The sequence below is a fragment of the Ceratotherium simum genome, chromosome 3, assembly GCF_057802395.1.
Source record: "Ceratotherium simum simum isolate JZ-2026a chromosome 3, ASM5780239v1, whole genome shotgun sequence".
Taxonomy (NCBI): domain Eukaryota; kingdom Metazoa; phylum Chordata; class Mammalia; order Perissodactyla; family Rhinocerotidae; genus Ceratotherium; species Ceratotherium simum.
Window position 1 is genome coordinate 62661155 of NC_141902.1, and position 22127 is coordinate 62683281.

Below are 22127 nucleotides of genomic sequence, written 5' to 3' on the forward strand. Positions count from 1 at the left end.
CTGGGCCTCTTGCTGAGAGCCAAGGCCAAGTTCTCATTGCCTTCCAGACCTTGGGTTACGTAAGAAGGTGGGGGGCTGGGGAGGCAGCCCTGTGGTCGGCCATGCGCTAAGGTCAGCAGCCTTCCAGCCTGTGACTAATCGTCTCTATGTGCTCTAAGGACTAGGCTTCTCAACGGTCCCCTCTCACGCTGCCCTGGGAGTGGACACAGGAAGTGAATCAGTCTCCCCGCTGACACAGGAGGAAGAGGCGAGCATGGTGGTGTTAGAGGCAAGGGCCTGCCCCGACCCGGCGTGGTTTTATTTTGTTTATTCCTCCCTGCTTAGCTGTTTATTAACTTTGTCCATGGAAGCCCCTTCTGACTTTGTTGCTTAATGGAAGGGCCAGGATTTATCTTCTCCAGGAGTGGGAGGGCTTTGCTGATGAATCTTGGAAGTAAATCATTGTTCTGGGGACAGCAGGTTGTGAGATTTGGGGTAGTATTAACCCAAAACGATTGGTTTGGGTTATTCATTTACAGTCCTCATTGAAGGACTACAGACTGCTCTAGACTGCGGGCTAGATGCTGGGGAAGGAGCAGTGAGTTAGACATGGTCCCTGCCTGCAGAAACCTTCAGTCTGGAGGACGGAGAGGTCAGTCTGTAGTTGCAGTGCACTACGACGCGTGTGAGCATGCACGGAGGAGGGTCTCTCTGGGCAGTGGCACCTGGGGAGTTAAGCAGGGAGTTGGGAATGGATGGGGGAAAGCGTGCATTTGGGGAGGTGGTGGTAGTGTGTACAGGGTTTCAACAAGAAAAGGTGGGTTTGGGTTTATTTTTTGCCTTTTTTTAGTGTGGTAAAATATGCATAACATAAAATTGACTGTTTTAAGCATTTTAAAGCATACAGTTCAGTGTCATTAAGTACATTCACGTTGTTGTGCAACCATCATCACCATTCAACCCTGGAACTCTTTTCACTTTAGAAAACTGAAATTCTGTACCCGTTAAACACTAACTCCCCGTTCCCTCCTCTGCCAGCCCCTAGTAAGCACCATTCTTCTTTCTGTCTCTGTGAATTTGACTAGTCGAGGTACCTCATGTCAGTAGAACCATACATGTGAACCTTTGTGTCTGGCTTCTTTCACTTAGCATCATGTTTTAAGATTCACCTGTGTTGTAGTGTGCATCAGAATTTCCTTCCTTTTTAAGACTGTGTAATATTCCATTGTGTGGATATCCCACATTTTGTTTATCCATTCATCGGTCAGTGGACACTTGGGTTGCTTCCACCTTTTGACTATTGTCAATAGTGCTGCTATGAACGTGGGTATACAAATATTTGTTTGAGACCCTGCTTTCAATTTTGGGGGGCATATTCTCAGAAGTGGAATAGCTGGATCATATGGAAATTCTATGTTTAATTTTTTCGAGGAACCGCCATACTGTTGAGGATGAAGTGTTTGAACTAGATTATAAGGATGAACGTGAGATCTCCAGGGATGGACGTAGAGGAAGGGGAAGGGTAGGAGAGGGAGAGGGGAGGGGAGGGGAAGGGAGGGGATGGGAGAGCCTAGACTGTGGCATGAAACAAGTGGCACGGGGGCGTTTGTGCTTGGGGTTGAAGCAGGGTGTGGCTGGAGATGAGGCTGTGGAGGGCTGGAGTAGGGGGGTCTTGGGCCGGGCTAGGGAGCATGGGCTCTGCACTGTGGGCGGTGAGGAGCATCGAAGGGGTTTTTAATCAGGAAGTGATACAGGCCAGTTGTCGTCTTAGGAGGACATAGCCGGGAGTGATGTCGCAGATGGACTGGGAGGGAAGGAGGCTTAAGGCAAGAACCAAGTGGGAGAAAACTAGGTAACACTGAAGCCACGTTGTTGGGGTGGGTGGAGGGAGCAGTCTGAAGGGAGGATGTGCTGCACAAGGGTGCCCAGGTTTTTGGGGTTGGCGCCGGGTGAATGCTGGTGCCGCTGCCTGGGTGAGCTTACAGGAGGAGCAGCCAATTTGACAAGGTGCTGAGGGGGTTTGACAAGATGAAGCTTGGGCCTGGCTGGCTTGAAGGGGCCCGTGGAACTGTACAGGGCTGCGTGCTGTGGTACAGGGAGAGAAGCTGGTCGAGGGCAAGAGAAAGGACTGCCGTCAGATGGCACAGAGGACCCAGCGGAGTTGGAGGCCAGGACACAGTGGTAAGTATGGGCCAATCCTTACCCTGGCATTTCATGTCAGTCCACATATTTTCACTGTCAAGCTCAAGGCTCCATGCTGATGGAGGTATAGAGAGAAACATGAGCCAGTGACTTTAACTCATTTATTCATCTCATAAAGCTTAGAAAATGGAGCTTGGCCAATACCTTTGCACAGTAAAGATTTAATCACAATCATGATAGGTGGCACTAGGAGAAATGGAGTGTGTTATGAAAGTGTGTCATGGGGATATGGTTTAGTCTAGGGCAGTGTTCTCACCTCGGCACTATTGACATTTTGGACCAGATAATTCCGTGTTGTGGGGCCTGTCCTGTGCATTGTAAGATGTTTAGCAGCATCCCTGGCCTCTACCCACTAGATGACAGTAGCCACACACATACTCCCATCTCAGTCGTGACAACCAAAAATGCCATCAGACATTGCCCAATGTCCCCTGTGGGGCAAAATCACCCTCAGTTGAGATCCATTGGTCCAGTGGTCAGGAAAGCCTTCTTGAGGAAATGACGTTAATCTCAGTTCTAAAAGATAGATAAGAACTAATCAAGATAAAACAAGGGTGGAGAGTGGAGGAGAGTATTCAGGGTACAAGTACCAGTGTGTGCAAAGGCCCTGAGGTGGGAAAGTGTGAGGGAGACCAGCGAGGAGGCTGGCGGAGCCGATGAAGAAGGCTGCCGTTAGGTGAGCAGTGGTGGAGGTGGGGAAGAGTGGATGGATTCCAGGGATACCCAAGAGGGAATGCAGGCAAGGAAGCCTTCCGGGTGTGGAGGATGAAACTGGCTGGAAACTGTCGAGTTACATTTTGGGCATGTTGGATTGGAGATACCTGGGGCCCTGAGCTCAGAAGAGAGGTCTGGCTGGAGATATACATTTGGGAGTTAGATGCGTACAGATGATGAGTGAAGCCTTGGCGTGGATGAGATAGCCCAGGGAGAGCGCGTGAACCAAGAAGAGCAGAGCAGAGGGGAGGGCCTGGAAGTCAGCTCCAGAAGCACCAGCATTTGGAGCTTGAGGAGGAGGAGCCTGCAGAGGCTGGGGAGGAGTTCCCAGAGAGGGAGCAGAGCAACCCGGAGTGTGCGGCGCCGTGGAAGCCCGCGGAAGAGGGTTCAGGGAGGAGCGCGTGGTCCACTGGAAAGTCTGCGGAGCCCGAGCAAGTAAGGTGAGAACTGGGAAGCGGCCGCCGGATTTCAAGACCAGAAAGAGCCGTTGGTGGGGGAGGTCAGACTGAGGCGGCTGAGGAACGGGCGGGAGGGAAGGGAGACAGCGGGCAGACGGCTGTCCCGAAAATGTGTCAGTGGAGCTGAGGAGAGCGAGTGTGGAAGGCAGGAAGGGAAGTGGGTTAGGGAAGGTTTTATTCGTTCATTTAATCTTGCTTGTTTGCCCCTCCCCTTTTTTTCTTAGAAAATAGATGTACATGGTTCAGAATTCAAAAATTGTGAAGATTTCCCTGTGAAAAGTCTTCATCCCCCATCTCCCTTAGCCTCCCACTTCCCTCCCCTCCTCAGAGGCAGCTTGACCAACTTCTTGCATATTCTGCCAGAACTTTTTCATGCACAGACCAGTAAATACAGTGGTAGGTCTTTCCCCCAGTGGCAGCACACTGGATGCATTCTCCTCCCCCTGATTCCTTCTTTTCCCACTTAGCTGTCTGAGATTCAAGACAGCGTCTTCAATCATGTGTCTTCAATCTCATTGACAGCTATATCATGTTCCACTATATGGATGTCACCTAATTGATTTAACTAATGTCCTGTCTTTTTTGTTTGTTTTTTTTTGTTTGTTTTTGGTGAAGAAGATTATCCCTGAGCTAACATCTGTGCCCATCTTCCTCTACTTTATATATGGGACGCCGCCACAGCATGGCTTGATGAGCAGTGTGTAGGTCCGTGCCCGGGATCTGAACCTGTGAACCCCGGGCCGCCGAAGCAGAGCACGAAAACTTAACCACTACACCACCGGGCTGGCCCCACTAATGTCCTGTCTTTTGGACGTCACAATGTCCCCCATTGAATCCCCTTGTGCTCTAGTCGTTTTGCAACGTAGGTGGGTACATGTGGGATAAAGTCCCAGAAGTGGAATTGATGGGTCAGAAAGTATGTGTGTTTGTATTTTGAAAGATATCAGCATGTTTCTCTCCTTGAATTTATGAGAATGTACACTCCTACCAGCAATGTATGAGGATGCTCATTTTTCCACACCTTGCGACATAGAGTGTTACCAAACTTACTGATAATTTGCCAATCTGGAAGACAAAAATAGTTTCTCAATATAGTTTTAATTTGCATTTTTCTTGCTCTGAATAAGGTTGAACATGTTTTTATAGATATAAGAGCCATTTGTATTTCCTTTTCTGTGAACTATCTATTTATATGTTTTGCCCATTTTCTATCAGATGGTTGGTCTTTTTCTTATTGAATTGGAGGCGATCCTTATGTATTCAGGAAACTAGTCTTTTATCTAGAATATAAATTACAAGTGTTTTTTTCCCCTGACTGCTCAAGGAGTTTTTTGCTGTTACTACTATTTTTTAAGAATTATGAATGTTGATGGGAGAGATTCAGTAGAGAGGGGTGGTCCCAGGCACAGGGCTCCCCGAGGAAGCATTGAGGTGCATTCCAGATTGGACCTGGGACTGGAGACACCTCTGCTGTGTAACAGGCAGAACCAAGGGAGGAGGGTGCCGATGCCAGGGGGTTGGAGACAAGTTGAGGGAGTGAAGGTGCATAGTTGAGTTCGTCCAGGGGTGGGGTTGTTAATGAGGTAACAGACACTTAGAGGGGCAGGAGGGTTGCTGTGTCAGTGAGAGAGAGATTGGATCAGCGAACCCTAGAAGCCTAGCTGGGCGAGGGGAGTGAGTGGATGACGGGTGTTCTTCTGTGTTTTCTTAGATTCTGGATTTGTCCATTTGGTATCCCTTAATCGCAGGGCCACACTCAACGGCCAAAGTTGTTTACGCCTCCCCTGTGATCCAGAGCCCATTCTCTGAGCCACCTCCTTATCTCGCTGTCACACACCCGCCGTTGTTTCCCCTGCCCTGACCCATCCCAGGCAGGTACCCGATAACTAGGGACAGCTGCTATGCCCCGGAGCCCCCTGGGACTATTCAAACCAGCCAGTCCTGCACTGCTTCCCCCGCCCTGCCTCGCCTTTTCCGTGGAAACCCTAATACAGGCTCTGGCCTAGCCTTCTTCTCACTCCTGCTTCTGCCTCCTGACCAAAACCTAGTGCTGCCCTTGTGGTCCTGTGCAGTGTGCCCCTTCTCTTGGGAAATGTGAGTAGTGAGCTCTTTTTTCAATGGCATCAGCCTCTCCATGTGCCATTCAGTCATCTCCATAAATTAAAATCCCACGGGTACCGTGGAGACGACAGGGAGCCTTGGGCAGGGACAGAGCATGAGGGTCAGTAAACTGCAGGTCCCAGGGAGGCTCCAGAACTGTCACCGTGTGAGTGGTTAAATAAGCAAGCTCTCAGGGCAGACTTCCTGGAGGAGGTGGGCTGGAGACGAGGAGAGGCTCCTGGTGGGAATGACAGGAGCACAGAGTGGGAGGCATAGGGGAGTGTGTGTGTGGGAGGGGGGCGGTGATCAGAACTGGGAGGCTGGAGAAAAATATACAATGAGGAGGTGAATTTGGCGGGGTATGGGGATAGGGTCAAAGATGCAGGGTGGGCCCTGTAGGTGCTTTTTGAAAACAATTGTTTAATTCCCAGGCGTAATTTGACTTGGTGTTCACTCCCTCGGGGGGTTCGGGGTAGGGCTGGGAAGCTGCTTATGATGAGGAACCTAAACGGTGACATGGGTCCAACCCAACTCTTGCTAAGACAGTAAACTCCCTTGTCCCCACCTTTCTGACTTCGCATTAACACAGCCCCATCCCTGGACGCACTCAGCTGTCTGCCTTCACTCCCTCCACTAGCTACCACCAACCCCTGGCACCGGCACCCTCCTCCCCCCTTCTGCCTGTTACACAGAGGAGGTGTTTCCCTGCCTGTCTCAAGTGAGCCTCCGCCATCCTGGTGCTTTCTGCCTCCCCCATGAAGAACCCCTCCTCTCTCCCAGAGCCTCCTTCCCCTGGGAGCAGATGCCCACACCTGTCAACTGGTTCTGACCGTCCAGTGGCATTTGAATGGGGAGAAGAGTTCTTGAAGACCAAAAAGTCTTCAAAATATGGAGAATCATGCAATAACGGTGGATGGTTGGCAGTGGCATTGCTGTATAGGGGTTGGGGGTCTTGTTCAAGTCACACAGAGTCTTTTTGTTTGTGGGGGCGACGGAGGGGAATTTGCCTAGTCTAATAATGCTGGCCTAGATTCCAGGCCTGTGAGCTATAAGTCAATAAATCCACGGGATGTTCATAAACGCGTGCACACAAGTGGCGATTGCTCATGGTACCCTGCGATTTCTCTGTATTGTTGCCTAGAGAGTTGTTTGCCTTTTGAGAGTGGAATTTGTGAGGAAATAACCTCACGTTCAGCAAGTGCATACCTAGTTCTGGTGAGCTCTGCGCTGGGCCGGGTGCTGTGGGTGGTCCGAGTCTGTGGCGAGTGTCTCTCTTGTCCGTGTACCCATCCACCCATATGCCATAGAGCCCCAGCAGCGAGTGCAGAGAACGGGGGGAGCCAGCTGCGGCTGGCAGAGAAGACTTCTTGAAAGAGGAAGAGCTCAAGCAGACAGTGAGTCTGGAAAAGGTGACAGAGGAAGGGGAAGGAAGTCCAGGGTGGAGGCCCCTGTTTCTGGCATTCTGCAGGCCAGGTGTCCCCGGGGAGATGGAGCATCAGGCCTCCGGGGTGGCAGGAGGATGGTGATGGCTACCCTGGGGGCGACAGGTGAGCAGCCAAGGTGAGAAAGGACGGGAGGCAGCGGAGTCCCTGCGGGCTCTGTCAGCACTGGGGGAGCTGCGCGCCTCGAAGCCTCTCTGCCAGGAGGGGAGTCCTGGGGGGCCGCGCGCTGCATGGGACCAGATGGACTCGGTGACCTTGCATTTCTGTGAGGGACTGTGAGGCTTTGAAAACTTCCAGTGGGGGTTTGTTGCCTCCTCAAGTATCCTTCGGTTGACCCCAGGGCAGGAAACAAGTGTTTCCCCAGATCAGGGCTCAGTAATGCTTCTCCCCGCGGGGAGTCCTTCTTGTGAACGGCGAGGTGGGGAGCTGCCGCTGTGAGAAGGGCGCCAAGAGGGGAGGGCGTCAGTTTCTGAAATCTGAGAAGTCAATAGTTTATTTCTTAGATGTTTTTGGTACACATCCTGTCTAGAACCTGACCTATGGTTTAAAAAAAATTGTAAGTGAAAAAAAAAAGGAAATTGTGTGAAGAAGGATGAAATTGGCTCAGCCACGAGGCTGCGGGGAGGATGCACGGGGAGGGCAAGTGACGGGCTCTGTGCGCCTCCTCCCTCCTCCCGCCTGGTCTGGCTCCGTTTAATCTTCACCTGCCTACCGGGGACGGTGCCTCTGAGTCCAACAGATGCCAGGTTGCTGGAATGTTGCTTCTAGGTTGTAGCTTAACAAGACTGGGGCTTCTGGACTTTCTCTAGGACTAGCTTGCTGTGTGATCCTGAGCAAGCCACCTAACGTCTCTGGGCCTCAGTTTCACACCTGGATTCTTTTCTAGAAGCATCAGTTTTGCCTTTTAGGTGCCTTTTATGCTCCTTCTAATGGTCAAGTCCTTGCTTACCATCCTCAAGATTTCCTTAAGGGCCTGAAAAGAGCAGGAGAGGACTCTGAGGAAGTGAATTCCAGTGGCCACACTCTCACGGGCTGGGCTGGAGAAGGGGAGGGACACAGCCTCATTGTCCCCAAGGCCTCAGATTTGACTTTCAAAGGGAAAGCACCTCTCCTGATAAGGTGGGCCTTGGTCCACTAAAGACGGCTTTGTTTGGGCTCCCAGTTTTGTTTCCAGTGTCCTACTGGTGTGAGGAGGACGAGGCTGACCCAGGTCCCTGGGGGGTTGAATGATTCCTGCTTTGGGTGAGCCCCTGGTCGTGCCCAGTCCTGCCTTCAGTTCTGCTCACTGAGCACCTCCGGGTGCTGGGCAGGTATTGCCGTCTCTATTTTCCCGCCCTAGGATGAGGAAACTGAGGCACAGGAAGCTCACACAGCTTGTGCAGTCACTAGGGCCTGCCAGGGACAGCTCTGTCAGACTTGGACCAGATCTTCAGACTCCTTGCTCAATGCTCTGTTCCCACAGATTGTTTATGATGGGCCCTAACACAGCTGTGTTCTCTGCCCCCCACTCCCCCGCTCCTGCTCTGGTTTATCCCTCGGAAGTGGGCCAGCTTCCACCAGTTATTGTGGAAATGAATTCACCTTGCGCAGGGAGGAAGATCTGGGCCTCTGCTTGAAAAGTAAGAGGAAAAAAAATTCCTCTAGTGATTTCAGCTAATTCCCACAACCCCTGCCCTTTCCCCAAAGTATCAGCATGTTTCTCAGGCCCTTTTTTAAAGACCCAAAGAAATGAATCTCTAATGGTGAAATTTCCAGCCTCACGGTGTGGAGGGTGGCCCTTGACTCACACTGCAGAGGTGACCACTTTTCCACCTCCTTACACAGATGCCGGCCCAGTGTGGCATTCCTGGGCCAGGAGATATAGGGACCTAGCTCCAAGCGTGTTTCTACCTTCGAGGTACTTCCTGCTTCACGGCTCTCTGTGGGACACTGTGGGGACACGTTTGGGAGAGGCATTTTAACCACAGAAAAGATTTTTTCCTTCTCTCTTTTCATGTAGAGGCCCCGCTTTCCATCCCTGGGCAAAGTGAATCACTTTCCACAATAACCAGTGGCCATTGGGGCCCTGGGGGCAGGAAGGGATGGCCAGGGCTGAGGGACAGCTGCGGCCAGATTCCCACCTCCCCACTCCCCTGCCCACCCCACGTCGCCTGCTTGCTGATTCCACGCTGCTGCCTCTGGGGGCCGCTTGGGTTCTGGGCCGGCCTCAGGGCAGGGGTGCAAGGCCGGCCTGGAACCTCAGAGGGGTCTGGTGGCCGCGGCCCAGGTAGGCAGGTTAACTGTGTACACCTTCCTGAAACACGCTCTGGCTGCGTGTTCTTGGGGCTGATCTGGAAGGACCCATTGCTCCCGTTCTCCATGGGTCTTTGAATAACGCATTTTGCCTCAGCCCTTTAAAAAGGCTGTGCTTCATAATGCTGGAATAATGACCTTGTGTCACATTTCCGCCACCGGGGCTCTAATCCACTGCTGCATTCAGACCTCGTGAAACGTGCTGCTGCTGACATGGGGTTAGTGGGAAACATACTGTCCTTGTGAGGAGGAGGGAGGATCAGCTTGTGGCGGGCCAGAGAAGGAACGTGCTCCGTTATAACAGTGTCACCACGGCAGGTGCCCTTTATTGCACACCTACTGTGCACCACACCCTTACACACAGGCTCTGGTTAACGCTCAAAACAGACCACAGAGGTGGTCACTCTAGGGATTATAGAAGTGCCCACCCAGGGCCATACTGTGGAAACTCAGTGGCATGTAAAATGCTCGTGAATACACTAAGTGCTCAATAAATGGGCTTTGAAAGCAACATCATCATCCCCATTTTACAGAAGAGGAGAGTGAGGCCTAGAGAGACTTTAGGACCTAAGCCAGGTCAGCCTGACTCCAGAGCCCAGAGTCACCCATCACCGATGGGGATAATTGTATGTTATGGAGGCTTCCACCTGTCTGAGCTCCTTGTTGGCTGTGGGGCTGTGTGCAGCTCACACCCTTTCCCATCTGGGCCCTGTGCCCTTCTCTGTCCCCCAACGTCCTCTAGTCTTGGCTGAAGGTCTGGGCATGAGCCAGTCACCTGTCCCGTTCATGTGACCTTCTTCCTGTGCCGGTTCACACCTCCCTGGCTCCTTGGCTGCCCCTGACTGTTTCCCCCACACTCGTGGGGTGTGTTCTTTGGGTAATAATTACGTGAAATGGGTCGCCTGCCAGTTTAATGGGTTAACAATTCCCCCAGTCCCGTTGGGGGAAGCTCAGGGTTAATGATTGCCCAGGAGAGCTTCTTGTGAATGCAAATCACGTGAGGAGGGAGCGGAGGGAGGTCACTGTGAGCCTGGAGGGGGGACGCACCCAGGGCGCTGTGTCACGGCTGCTCCCTGCGCCTCTCCCCGGGCCGTCCTCCCATCTCTTGTCTCTCTGAATTCAGCACCAGCAGGCTTCCCTGCTCACCGTGCCAGCTCACCTTCCCTGCCCTGGGCCTTTACTCTAAAGTCCCTCTCCCTGGGGCCACTGTTCCCTCCTGTTTGCCAAAGCAAGCCCTCTCTCTCTTTGGGGGTCCACCTCAAGGCTGCCTCCACCTTGAGCCTTCCCTGACTGCTCCGACATCCTTGCTCAGGGTCCCTTCTCTGAACTCATTGGGCAGATTTTTTCTGAGCTGTCCGCAGCGTGTCGGGCACTGTGCTTGGTTCCGGGGACTCGTCATTGAGCATGATGGGATCCTGCCATCCAGGAGGGGGATAGACGTGCTCCAGGAGCAGCCATGCAGCCTGGGGTGCGGCAGGGGCGTCCGAGGAGGCCCCCATGACCTGGGGGTAGAGGGGAGGTGAGGGGCACTGGAGTCTGATGAAGTGGGGCTCGGGTGGACGCTGAAGGGTGCGGTGGAATTTTCCAGGCAGACAAGGAATGAAGGTAAGGGCATCTGGAGGCAGAGGGAGCAGCGTGTGCAAGGCACGATTCAGTGGTCAGAGGACGGTGCAACTGTGGGTGTGTGGGGCTCTGGTGGTTGTGTCCAGGAGGCAGGAGGCCCCTCAGAGAAGTCTCCCTCCCTCCTTCCTATTGATCCTTACGGTTTATTACTACGTATGCCTGTCTCCTCAGAAAGAAGGGATTCTCTTTGAGGGCAGCCAGGATTTCTTATACCCCCCTCAACAAGGGCCTGAGTGTTGAGCATGTGCCCACTGAGGAGATGAGGAATTGAATCCAAAACTCGCGTCCTCGGGTGCCCATCACCGAACTCTCTCCCATTCCACCTGTCTCCCCTCCAGGCACCTGCTTTCCACCTTCCCCTGCAAGCACTGGTCCCTAGCTCCTTGACTTCCGCTCACTTTGGGCTCTGAGTGTCTCATCTCCCGAGTGGATTCCGGGCCGTGTGAAGGTGAACAGTCACAGAAGCTCGGGGCACTTGTTCCAGAACTGGACCGTGCGTGGGAATCACCGTTGGAGTTGATAACCAGGCTGATTCGCAGGCTACCCCCCTGAGGTTCTGATACAGAAAGCCTGAGGGGAGCTCATCTAGCCCGTTCTGTGTTTTCAGGAAGCCCCTGGGCTATTTGGATGCACGGATGGGTGTGGGACTTATTGCTGGAGAGGTTTTCCAGACCCCTGTCTTTACCCCTAACTTCATCCCCCTCCCCAGGGTCAGCACCCCAGACTCCACCTGGACATTTTCCAGGTGAGGAGCTCAGTGCCCATGGAGCGGCCCCTCCTCACTGGGGGACAGTGCCTCTGTGGCTTGAGCTAAGGCTTGCCTCCCAGAAGCTCCCATGTGGGGTCTTGGTCTTCTGCCCTCAGAGGCTGCATGACCTCCTCCAGGTTTCCAGACCTGCTTTCCCAGGATGTGGGAAAGCTCTCGACACCCCATCTTCACTGGGTCTCCTTCCTTTCTTTCCTGCTCTGATCTGGGCTCTCTCACAGGCTGACAGCCTTATCTCAGACTTTAAGTTTCTGATCAGATTAGAAGCAAGATCATCTTTCCCCAGCAGCCTGACATTTCCCTGTTAGGGTGAGGGGAACCCCAACAGTCAGGGCCTGCATTCGCCTTCCATCAACCTGGCAGGGACTTCATCCTTTCCCAGCCTGTGCGGAGGGACCTGCTACAGCACCCACCCTGGAGGCCAAGGAGCTGTGTAGTGTAGGCGCTCGGGTCCTCATTCTGCAGGGCTCAGCAGACCAGCTCTGGTGGGCTCTGTTCTCACCTTGGGCTAGAATCTCAGTGGTCTCAACTCGCTGTGCTCTACCTGGGTTTCACCTTCCCTCCCTGACCTTCGGAGAGCCTACCTTAACTGAGCTCTGGTGGGCCCGAGCATCAGGATGTTTTAAAGCTCCCTGGGTGGGTCTCAGGTATATCCAGAGTGGAGGACCGATGGGCTGGATGCCTGGCACCCACCTGTCCAGCTCCAACAATGCGTGGAAATGGTTATACTGGAGTAAAATAGCCAGGGCCCACTTACTCTGTATATCACATAATACTGAGATAAATATTTGTATTTTCTAAGATGGCATTTAAAAATTGAAATTAAAAAAACCAAATATATAATAATTTTAAATACAAAAATGTGTAACATTTTAGAACATAAAAGTGTGAATTTTTAAAAATAGGCGTTATAATTCTGGTCTATATTAGCAGATAAACAAAAATGAGGTATTCAAAACATTACAGTCCATAGACTTCAAAAACACAAAATCTAGTCATGAAAAATTGAAAATGAAATGTTATTTGATCACTTTTAAAGCAGAATCTTAAAATCAAAGTACCTTGGCAGTATTGTCATGTCATGAGTATGTTTTTTATCTATAAAATTTTCTAGGAAAAAGTTTTTCCTGACTCTACCCTTGCTGGAGAATGGTGAGGAGATATACTTGTGAGATATCTTTGAATATTTTCCGCTGACGAGGCCTTTTGGCTTTTTTCAGGGACCACAGTCTTTTATTTATAAGGAGCCATAGTTTTTGTTTCTAAAGCATTTCCGGTTTGTCCTTAAGTTCTTTAGTTTTATCTTGTTCAGATGGAGATTCTGATGCAACGTTTCCTGTATCAGTTTCAAAACTGTCGTGTTGATATTTCACGTTAGGAAAGTCTGTGACGAGAGTAATAATTATTCTTGCAACAGCGTTTTGCTGTGTCTACTGCCATGCAGCATCTGAGACGGACACAAGACATACTTCACATTTCAGGTTTTTTTGACATTGTGATTGTCTCCTTTTAAAAACACGTACAAACATTGAGAGATTAGTATAGTGAACTTGCATGCCTGGGCTCAACAATGATCAACTCGTGGCCAATTTCCTTTCATCTCTAGCCGTACCCACCACCCCTGCTCCCAACCAGATTCTGTTGAAGCTGATCCAAGACATCGTACCATTTCATCTGTAATTACTTAAATAAAATGAAAAGGACCCTTTAAAAAAACATAAGCATCGTACTATGATTGCACCTTAAGAACTGATCATTTCTCATTATCATAAAATATCCAGTGTTCAGATTTCCTCAATTGTCTCATACTTTTTTTTTACAGTTGGTTTGAGATTTCAGATCTTAAAAATTCTGAAATAAAAATTGTGGACCAAGCAAAATACACCATTTTGGCACTGAAGTGCAATATTCATGATAAGAGCATGACACCACTAGGTGGAAGGTTCTAGACAAATGGGCCAGACCCTGCCTCTAGGGTTCAGATTGCAGTGCGCTGCAGAAGTCATTCAGTCGTTCAGCAAACATGCCTTCATTCAACGGGAACGCCATGCCCAGTGCTGGGCTGAGCACCTTGGACACGGCAGCGAACCAGACACACTGGGCTGGTCTTGACCTGAGGGGAGCCAGGGCACTGGTATTTCACTGTGACGTTTGCAAATGGGATGACATAGAGCCTTGCAAGTAATACTTAAGCTTAGCCTTGAAGAATGGGTAGAATTTCGTGAAGAGAAAGTGGAGGAAGAGGTGTCTCACCCCAAGTAAGCAGCAGGTGCAAAGTGTGGAGATGTGACAGCTCCGGTATGTTCACAGGTGGAGACGTGTGATGGGGCATGGGGCATATGGCAAGGCTGGTGGGAGGTGAGGCTGGGGCTGCGGAGGGCTTGAGGGTATGCGAAGGAGTGGGGTCTTCTGGGGCCTTCCAGAGGGGACCCCACGATTTTGTAGTAGAAGAGTAAAGCGTGGACCGTGAGTCAGGAGAGCTGAGCTTTGTAGGACCTATGAGGAGTTATGTGGATTTCCAAGCCTTTCCTAGAGCCCTACATCCACTAGACCAGGAGTCCCGCGGGGGCAGGCCTCTGTCTGCCTCCATCTCCCTGTGTCTCTGGGGTTAGTACAGTGCCTGCACACGGAAAGTGCTCACTATGTGTCTACAGACTGTGACCTTCCAGTGCTCCTCGTACAGGGCACTCCTTCACCACGGTCATGACAGAGGGAGCCCCCTTAGGCCTTCGGCTTGGGGAAATGTGGTGGCTTTTCCAAGACACGTGAGCTGTTTGGCTTTAGGACCTGGGCCCCAGTTACCCTGAATGGGGGATTGCAAGGCGTGTTGCCCCTGGGCCAGCAGGCAGGAAGGGGGCATAAGGAGGAGGGCTCAGATACAGGCTTCTCAGGTGGGTGTATGAGGAAATGCCAATATTTGCAGCTCCTGGGTTGGCTCACATAGCTAATTTCTCCGAGACTGGCCAAGCGTTGGAGAAATTTACTTAATGGCATTTATTTCCTTTTAATAGCATTTGTGCTTTGTTAAAAAAAAATAATAATGCATATGCTCCTTGTGGGCAAACTCTAGTGTTACAGAAAAGTAGAAGGAAGAGAAAGGGACTAAAGCATATCCTTAGAGCTGACTGCTACCATCTAGAGAGAACCACTGTGAAAACAAACTTTCTGTCTATAAATACTAGCAGTTAAATGTAACAGAGTTTTATGTAGATGTGTTACAAGATTTATGCTGTTCCATAACCTGCTTTTTTCATTTAACATGTCATGGCACCGTTTCCTGTCAGTAACCACAGATCTGTAACATTTTTAATATCCACACAGTACGATTTTGCATGGAGGTACCATAACTTACCCAGCCAGCTCTCTAGTGCCAGATATTTGGATTGTTTCCAATTTTTCTCTCCAATGTGCTAAAGAATATCATCAGCTTTTTTCAGATGGGCAATAATGGCCCAGCGGTAAATATCTCGAATAGCTGGGATAGCTGGAACAAAGAAAAGGTTCCCTTCATTCACTGAGTCCTAAAGCCAAGCTGGGAGGTCACCATGGCAACCCCTCCCTGCACTGGAGCGCCCAGTAGCCACAGCTCCAGTCAGGAAGGTGGGTCAGAGCCAAAGGGGAAATAGCCTGTTTTCAAGCAAAATTATAAACCGAGGGCAGAAGGAGCATGAGGGAGCAGGAATGCAGAACTGAGAGGGTTTAGGATGTGATGGGGAGACTAGCCATTGTTGTCTACTAGATACCATGTGTTTTCATCCTCACAAGAGCCATTGATACTTTTATAAATTATCCTCATTTAACTGATAAGAAAATTCAAGTTTCAGGGATTAGGTAATCTGCCCAAGGGCACACAGTAAATGATGGAGCCAGGCTTTGAAATTGGCCTGCACCCACTCCTCAAAATTCTCCTTACCCAGCCTAAGATCACCACCTTCTCTCCCATCACGATCCCTGAGACCTCCGGCCTGCCTCCCCAGCCCCCTAGTGCGTTTATTCCCGCTGCATTCCAATGGGGTGCACACTGAGTCTTCCTCTGGGCTCTTCTCCAGGACCGCCCTGGCTACCTGCCACTGCACGCCTGGCACTCCCTCCATGCTGAACTGTGGACAGCTCCCCAAATTCTGTACCCTTCCTGCCTCCAGGCCTTGGCTCCTGCTGCACCCTCAGCTTGGCATGCTCTCTCCTCCATGGCCGCTGGGCTCCTGTTAATTCTTCAAGACTTGGCTCAAGCTTCATTTCTTCAAGAAGTCTTTCATGACTCCCTAGTGGGGTGTCCCTCCTCTGTGTACTTCTAGAAGCATCTGGTTCTAACCACTAATCAGATGTGCTTTCTGTCAGTTGTTAGTGCTGATCTCCTGCACTAGAATGTGAGCTCTTAAGGGATGGAACCGTCTTATCCATTTTTCCATCCCCATATCTGACCATAGCCTTGGACACGTGGTGGGTATTCAGTCAGTGTATGCTGAAAGAGTGGGTAAATGACAGAGCATATTCCTGTCCACTCTCCATTTCTGCTCCCAGCCCCAGGGCCCGGGAGAGAGCACAGGGACTGCTTTCACTCAGCAGGTTGATGGGCTCCCTTCCCAGCAGCAGCAGCTCCCTGCTCCCCAGCCTCTGACTTGCCTGGTTCCCTGACATGCCCCGCAACACCTGCCCCCAACCTCATCCTCTGTAAGCCCTGTTCACCGCTTTCTCTCACCACAATCCCTATCTTTGCCCTATCAGGGAAACTGAGGTACTAGGTGAATCCTTTATATCACCGCCCCCTGCCCCAGCTGTCAGTTTTGCCCCATCAGTCCCATGAGCCTGACTTGTTCTCATCCCTTGGGTCCTTTCTCTGTGCTCCTTTGAAAGTCACCTCTCTCTGCCTCCTAAATTGGTCTGTAGCCTCGACTTCACCTCCAAGACGTGGTAACATATTTTCAAACTGCAATTCAAACCTAACTTGTCTGAAAACTGCCCTGGTCTTTCTCCCTTCCTTCATGGGTGTCACCATTTCCCAGCCCCCGGGAGATGGTGTTCAGGGACCCCGCTGTCTCCCTATGATCGGACACCTGACCTTTACCACCAGGGCCCCAAATGCAGAGCCCCCTGGCGGGAGTGTGGGGGCTGCTGCAAACCCAAGCATGTTTACGCTGCAAGAAGGGGCAGCCACTTGTCACCATGTGGAATTTGGCCCAGGGCTGTCGATCTTCAGATCTGTTAAGAGAAACTGGAGGCCAGGTTTTTATGTGAGGTCCTTGATTTTTTAATGTTGGCCTAGGTTTTTTTTTTCTTAATAGACTATTTTTTAGAGCAGTTTTAGGTTTATAGAAAAATTGCACAGAAGGTACAGAGAGCTCCCATGTGCCCCCTTCCCTCCCCAAGTTTTCCCTGTTCTTCATATCTTGCATTAGTGTAGTACATTTTGTTCCAATGATGAACCAGTGTCGATACATTACTGTTAACTCATGTCCATAGTTTACATTGGGGTTCACTCTCTGTACGTTGGATGGGCTTTGACAAATGCATCAGTCGTGTATCCACCATGACAGTACTGCGCCAGTTATTTTTAAAACACTTTAGAAGCCGAAAGTCTCTGCTCTCCGCACTCTTTCCTCCCACTACTCCCCTCCTTTGCGTTGTCTCTGCCCCGCTCTGCATCCGGCTCTGCTTGCCTCTCTGCATTCCTTGGAGCTTCCTGTGCCTGGACATGGACAGTTTCCTGGCCCTCTCATTGCTCTGCCAGACCATAAGCTCCTCGAGGCACTCGGAGAAGTCTGAGAAGTCGAAGTCTCCCCGGGGCCTAGGACAGGGCTCGAGTGCTTCGGGGACTCTGGGTACTGAGTCAGCACCTGCACCTGTGCTGGGTCTGGGCTCCCAGGGAAATGCTTTGGGTGCAGATGACAACAGGGAGAGAGCGTGTGGCAGGGGACAGAGACCTGGGCAATCTCAAGTGTCAGGGGCTGCGGGGAGAGGAGAGGAGGGGTCCCTGCAAGGACAGGTTTCGAGAGGGGAGAGTTGAGGACACAGCTTTGGGTGGCGGGATGCTTGAATCCTTAGGAGTGAGCAGAGGTCTCCTGGGCGAAGGGAAGGAGCCAACCCCCACATCCCATAGAGTGCCCCCGTGCTTCACCTTTCCCTTCCCCTCTTGCCCAAGCGGCAGCCTCCTGCCGGAAAGTAGGTGAGTGAACACGCATGGGAAAATGTTTGAGAAGGAAAATAAATAGAAAACTCCTCCCTAGTGGGGCTGCCCACCCCGCCCCCTGGCAACCCAGGGCTCCCTCCTACCACCATATGCACACACTCCCCCAACCCTGCCCCCAATTAGCCAGAAGAGGACACATACCTTCCATTCTGCTAAAGGAGCCCAAAGAGGTGACTTGCTGTTCCTGTAACATGCCTCTGTGCCTTTGCTCAAGCTGTTCTTCCTGCCAGCTGTGCCCTCTCCAAACTCAAAGATTCCTTCTAGGGCCGGCCCCGTGGCTTAGCGGTTAAGTGCGCGTGCTCCGCTGCTGGCAGCCTGGGTTCGGATCCTGGGCGCGCACCGACGCACCACTTGTCAGACCATGCTGTGGCGGTGTCCCATATAAAGTGGAGGAAGATGGACACTAGCCCAGGGCCAGGCTTCCTCAGCAAAAAGAGGAGGATTGGCGTGGATGTTAGCTCAGGGCTGATCTTCCTCTCACACACTCACACACACACACACACACACACACACACAAAATAAATAAATATTTTTTTAAAAAAAAGATTCCTTCTGATGTCAAACAAATATCACCTCCTCTGTAAAGCTGTAAAACCCTTCCCTGCTTCCCCACAAATCCCGATGGCTCCCCCACCCGGATGTTTCCGTACAACTTTGTTTCCATCACACGCATAGCATCTAACCCACCAGTTAACCCACCACTGGTCTGCCCATCTCCCTTGTTCTGCAGGGGGCTCCTCTAAGGTTCAGCTTGTGGTTACACCCTGTGTCCCCAGCTCTCAGTGGAGTGCCTGGCACATAGCAGACTCACTACATGGATGAATGGGTGAATGGGTGGACACATGAATGAATGGACCGTCTCTGAGTAGAACGGTCAACAAGTTTTTATTGAGTCTCTTCATTTATATAAAAACAGATCCTGGCCCTGTCTTCAAGGAATCTAAATTGTAGCTACCAAAACAACCACACCTAAAAGAATTCGAGAACAATATGTACCCAAGCTAATAATAGTGTCTGCCATTTATTGGGGGTGCTTGCTACAGGCCAGGCTCTATGCAAAGAGCCTCATGTCCATCATTTCATTTACTCCTCCTGCAGCTTGTGAGTTAGGGACAGGGACCTAAGCTGGGAAGGTTGGGCAACATGCTCAAGGCTCCAGCTAGTGAGCAGAGAAGCCTGGACTGGAGTCCAGGTCTGCCTGCCCCACAGTCTGTGATTGCCACCCCTCCTGCATCTGGAGGCTCTCAGGGAAAGGAGAGAACAGCAGGGAGGTGCAACTGGGGAAGGCTCCCTCCTGGAGGGGGCCGACTGTGGGCTGGGCCTGGAAGGTGGTCAGAGAGTGGACAGCGGGAGGATGTTCAAGGCTCGGGGACAGGCCCGAAGCCTGGCCAGAGCAGAGAGACTCCCAGGAGTTCCAGGGATAGGGTTGGGGGTCAGCCATCACCCCAGCCTGTGCCCACTCTGGGTGCTCCACAGTGGTAGCGGTGCTGGCAGCACCCCGCCTCAGTAGCTGGCTGACAGTGCCCTGCCCGGGCCCCATGGCCTTCCTCACCAGCCCGGCCCAGGGGAGAGCTGGGTCAGCAGGTGAGCACCACACTCACTGTGGGGTGTGGCTGGGCTGGTTGTCGTGGGTGTGGATATTCCCGAGTCAGAGAACAAGGCCAGGCAGCCTGCAGAGCCAGCTTCTCTTGGGAGTGCACCTGCTGGGGGAATGCCTCTCCCAGCCAGTGGGGCCAGTTTCCAGGGTGGGGCAGCGGTGGGGGCAGGAACAGATTTCTGTGAAGGAACACTGCCCTCATTCACTGACTGGTAGACACAACCCAGAGGGTCTGCCTGTTCTCTCCACTCTGAGCCGGCCCAGTGACCCCTGGCCTGGAAGGGGGATTTCCTCTGGGCTCCAGGTTACCTGGGAGTGTGGCTTTCCTTCTGATCACCAGGCACTGCATGGGGCTGGTGGTTCTGAACTGTTTTGGGTCACTGAAATTCCACTGAAAGCCATGGCCCCTGTCCCAGTGACACATACACATACATGTTCGTGTAGACACACACACACATATATGCATGCACACACATGCACATACATGCACACACACAATTTCACCTCTAATTTTATGAACTTCCTGAGGCCTATGAATTTCCATGGACTCAGGTTAAAAACTCCCATCCTAGGAGTTGTTGCAGCTCATGGTCCACTCTCTTGAGTGTGTTGCTATTTATTGTAATAGTAGCAGCACTAGTAATGGTAATGCTACTGGTATTATTTAGAATTTGTAGTTAATAAGTATGTTCATATCCATGATCTCATTTTAGCTTCCCACAGCCCTGGCCATGTAGGTATCAGTATCCTTATTTGACAGATGACAAAAATGAGGCAAGGGGAATTAGCCCCTTGAGAGCCCCATTAGTCGTACCTTGAGATGGCCGAGGGGAGACCTGACCTTGTCTACCCCAAGCCTCAAGGCCCTTGTGCCCCGCTCCTGTCACACCTCATCAGAAGGCTTCTGAGGAGCTGGGGTTCCACCTTTAGAACGTTCTCCAAGCTCAGATGGTCCCTGGGGCTTGTTACAACATACCAAGATATGTTAGGAGGGGCTTCTCGTCCAGCCATTCTTCTGTCTAGATACCTGGAAGCCTTGGCCCCTCAACTCCATCAACGTAGCATAGTGTGTGTGACTCTAGATGAAAAACTAGCCATAGCTCCCCATATTCAGTGCAGGTGGCCTGTGACATTAGCACACTTTTTCAAACTCTTTTGACTGTGACCTTCAGTAAGAAATACCTTTTATGTTATAACCCAGTACACACACATGGTCATACGTAACATAACAAACATATATATGTAACGTGACATACATAACAAACGGTAATATCACAAATCAATACTTATCTGTACTCTATGCAATACACTGATATTTTCTGTTCTATTGTTTTCCATACTATTCTATTTTTTTAAACAGTTTTATATTTTATTTGTTTATTTTTTTGTGTGAGGAAGATCAGCCCTGAGCTAACATCCATGCTAATAATCAAATTGATATCTTGAATAACATTGTACATGTTGTTGATAGAATCACATACTGAAATAGTTTAAATTTTTTAAAATATCAACTTGTTTTCTTTATACCACCTTCCTCATAAAAATAAAGTGGGAACTCATGGGAAGAAAAGTTGTAGCTATAGCAATATCTCTATTAGGACCTAGCATGAAATCTGGTACACTATAGGTACTTAATAAATGTTAAGTACATTAAAAAAAAATAAAATAAAATAACATCCATGCTAATCCTGCTCTTTTTGCTGAGGAAGACCGGCTCTGAGCTAACATCTATTGCCAATCCTCCTCCTTTCTTTTTTCCCCCAAAGCCCCAGTAGATAGTTGTATGTCATAGTTGCACATCCTTCTAGTTGCTGTACGTGGGACGCGGCCTCAGCATGGCCAGGGAAGCGGTGCATTGGTTCGCGCCCGGGATCCGAACCCGGGCTGCCAGTAGCGGCAGCGCGAGCACTTAACTGCTAAGCCATGGGCCGGCCTACATACTATTCTATTTTTAAACACTAGTTATGACCCACTAAATTGGTTTCATGATCTACTGACAGGTTGTGACCTGCAGTTTGAAAAACACTGCATTAACAGACCCAATATTCGAGGTTTTAACTAATAGTGAGCTTTCTGGAAGTTGTTTGTAATTTTGCTGAGGTGGGCTTTTGACCCTGGCTGTGGCCAGGCTGGAGCTCAGGTGCAAGGACTCATCTGGCTAAGGACTGACCCTAGCCGCTCCCAGCTCGCTCTCCTGGGGTTCTTCTCTCCCCATGGTGGATTTAGGGACTGGCACTGGCAGGGTGGGGCTGCTGGTCTTTTGGGTCCTGTTGTGCATCTGTGCACACGTTCCCACTGTGCATTACAGACCTCGTTCAATCCCGACCTTCCCAGGCCCCCGCTGAGTGACTTCAGACAAGTAGTTTCCTAACTGGGGTCCTCATCTGTGGAACAGGAAGAAGGGTGTGTTGAACTAGTCTGTGCCTCTCAAAGAAGGCGGGGTTTTGCAGCAATAGCTTGTATATGATTTATATACAGTCATGCGCCCCATAACGGTGTTCGGTCAATAATGGACCACATATGCGACGGTGGTCCCATAAGATTAGTACCATATAGCCTGGGTGTGCAGTAGGCTATACCATCTAGGTTAGTGTAAGGCCACTCTGTGATGTTTGCACAATGATGAAATCACCTAATGACGCATTTCTCAGACGTATCCCCGTCCTTAAATGACGCGTGACTGTGTATGTGTATGTGTATAGGTATCTGGTTTGGTCTGAATGTTTGCGTCCGCCCGACTTCAGACGTTGATATTGAAATCCTAATG

General features: G+C 50.8%; 1 protein-coding gene across 3 annotated transcripts in view; it reads left to right on the top strand.

The window, feature by feature from the left end:
* PAQR5 (progestin and adipoQ receptor family member 5) overlaps positions 1-22127 on the top strand; it is a 79828-nt gene that overhangs the window by 3334 nt on the left and 54367 nt on the right. Inside the window, exon 1 of one of the 3 annotated variants that reach the window (XM_087428613.1) lies at positions 3277-3335. The exons of the other annotated variants lie outside the window; for them this stretch is intronic. The gene's annotated coding sequence lies outside the window, so the exon portion shown is untranslated. Of the gene's footprint in view, positions 1-3276; positions 3336-22127 lie in introns of those variants that run through there. 3 annotated transcript variants of the gene reach the window in all.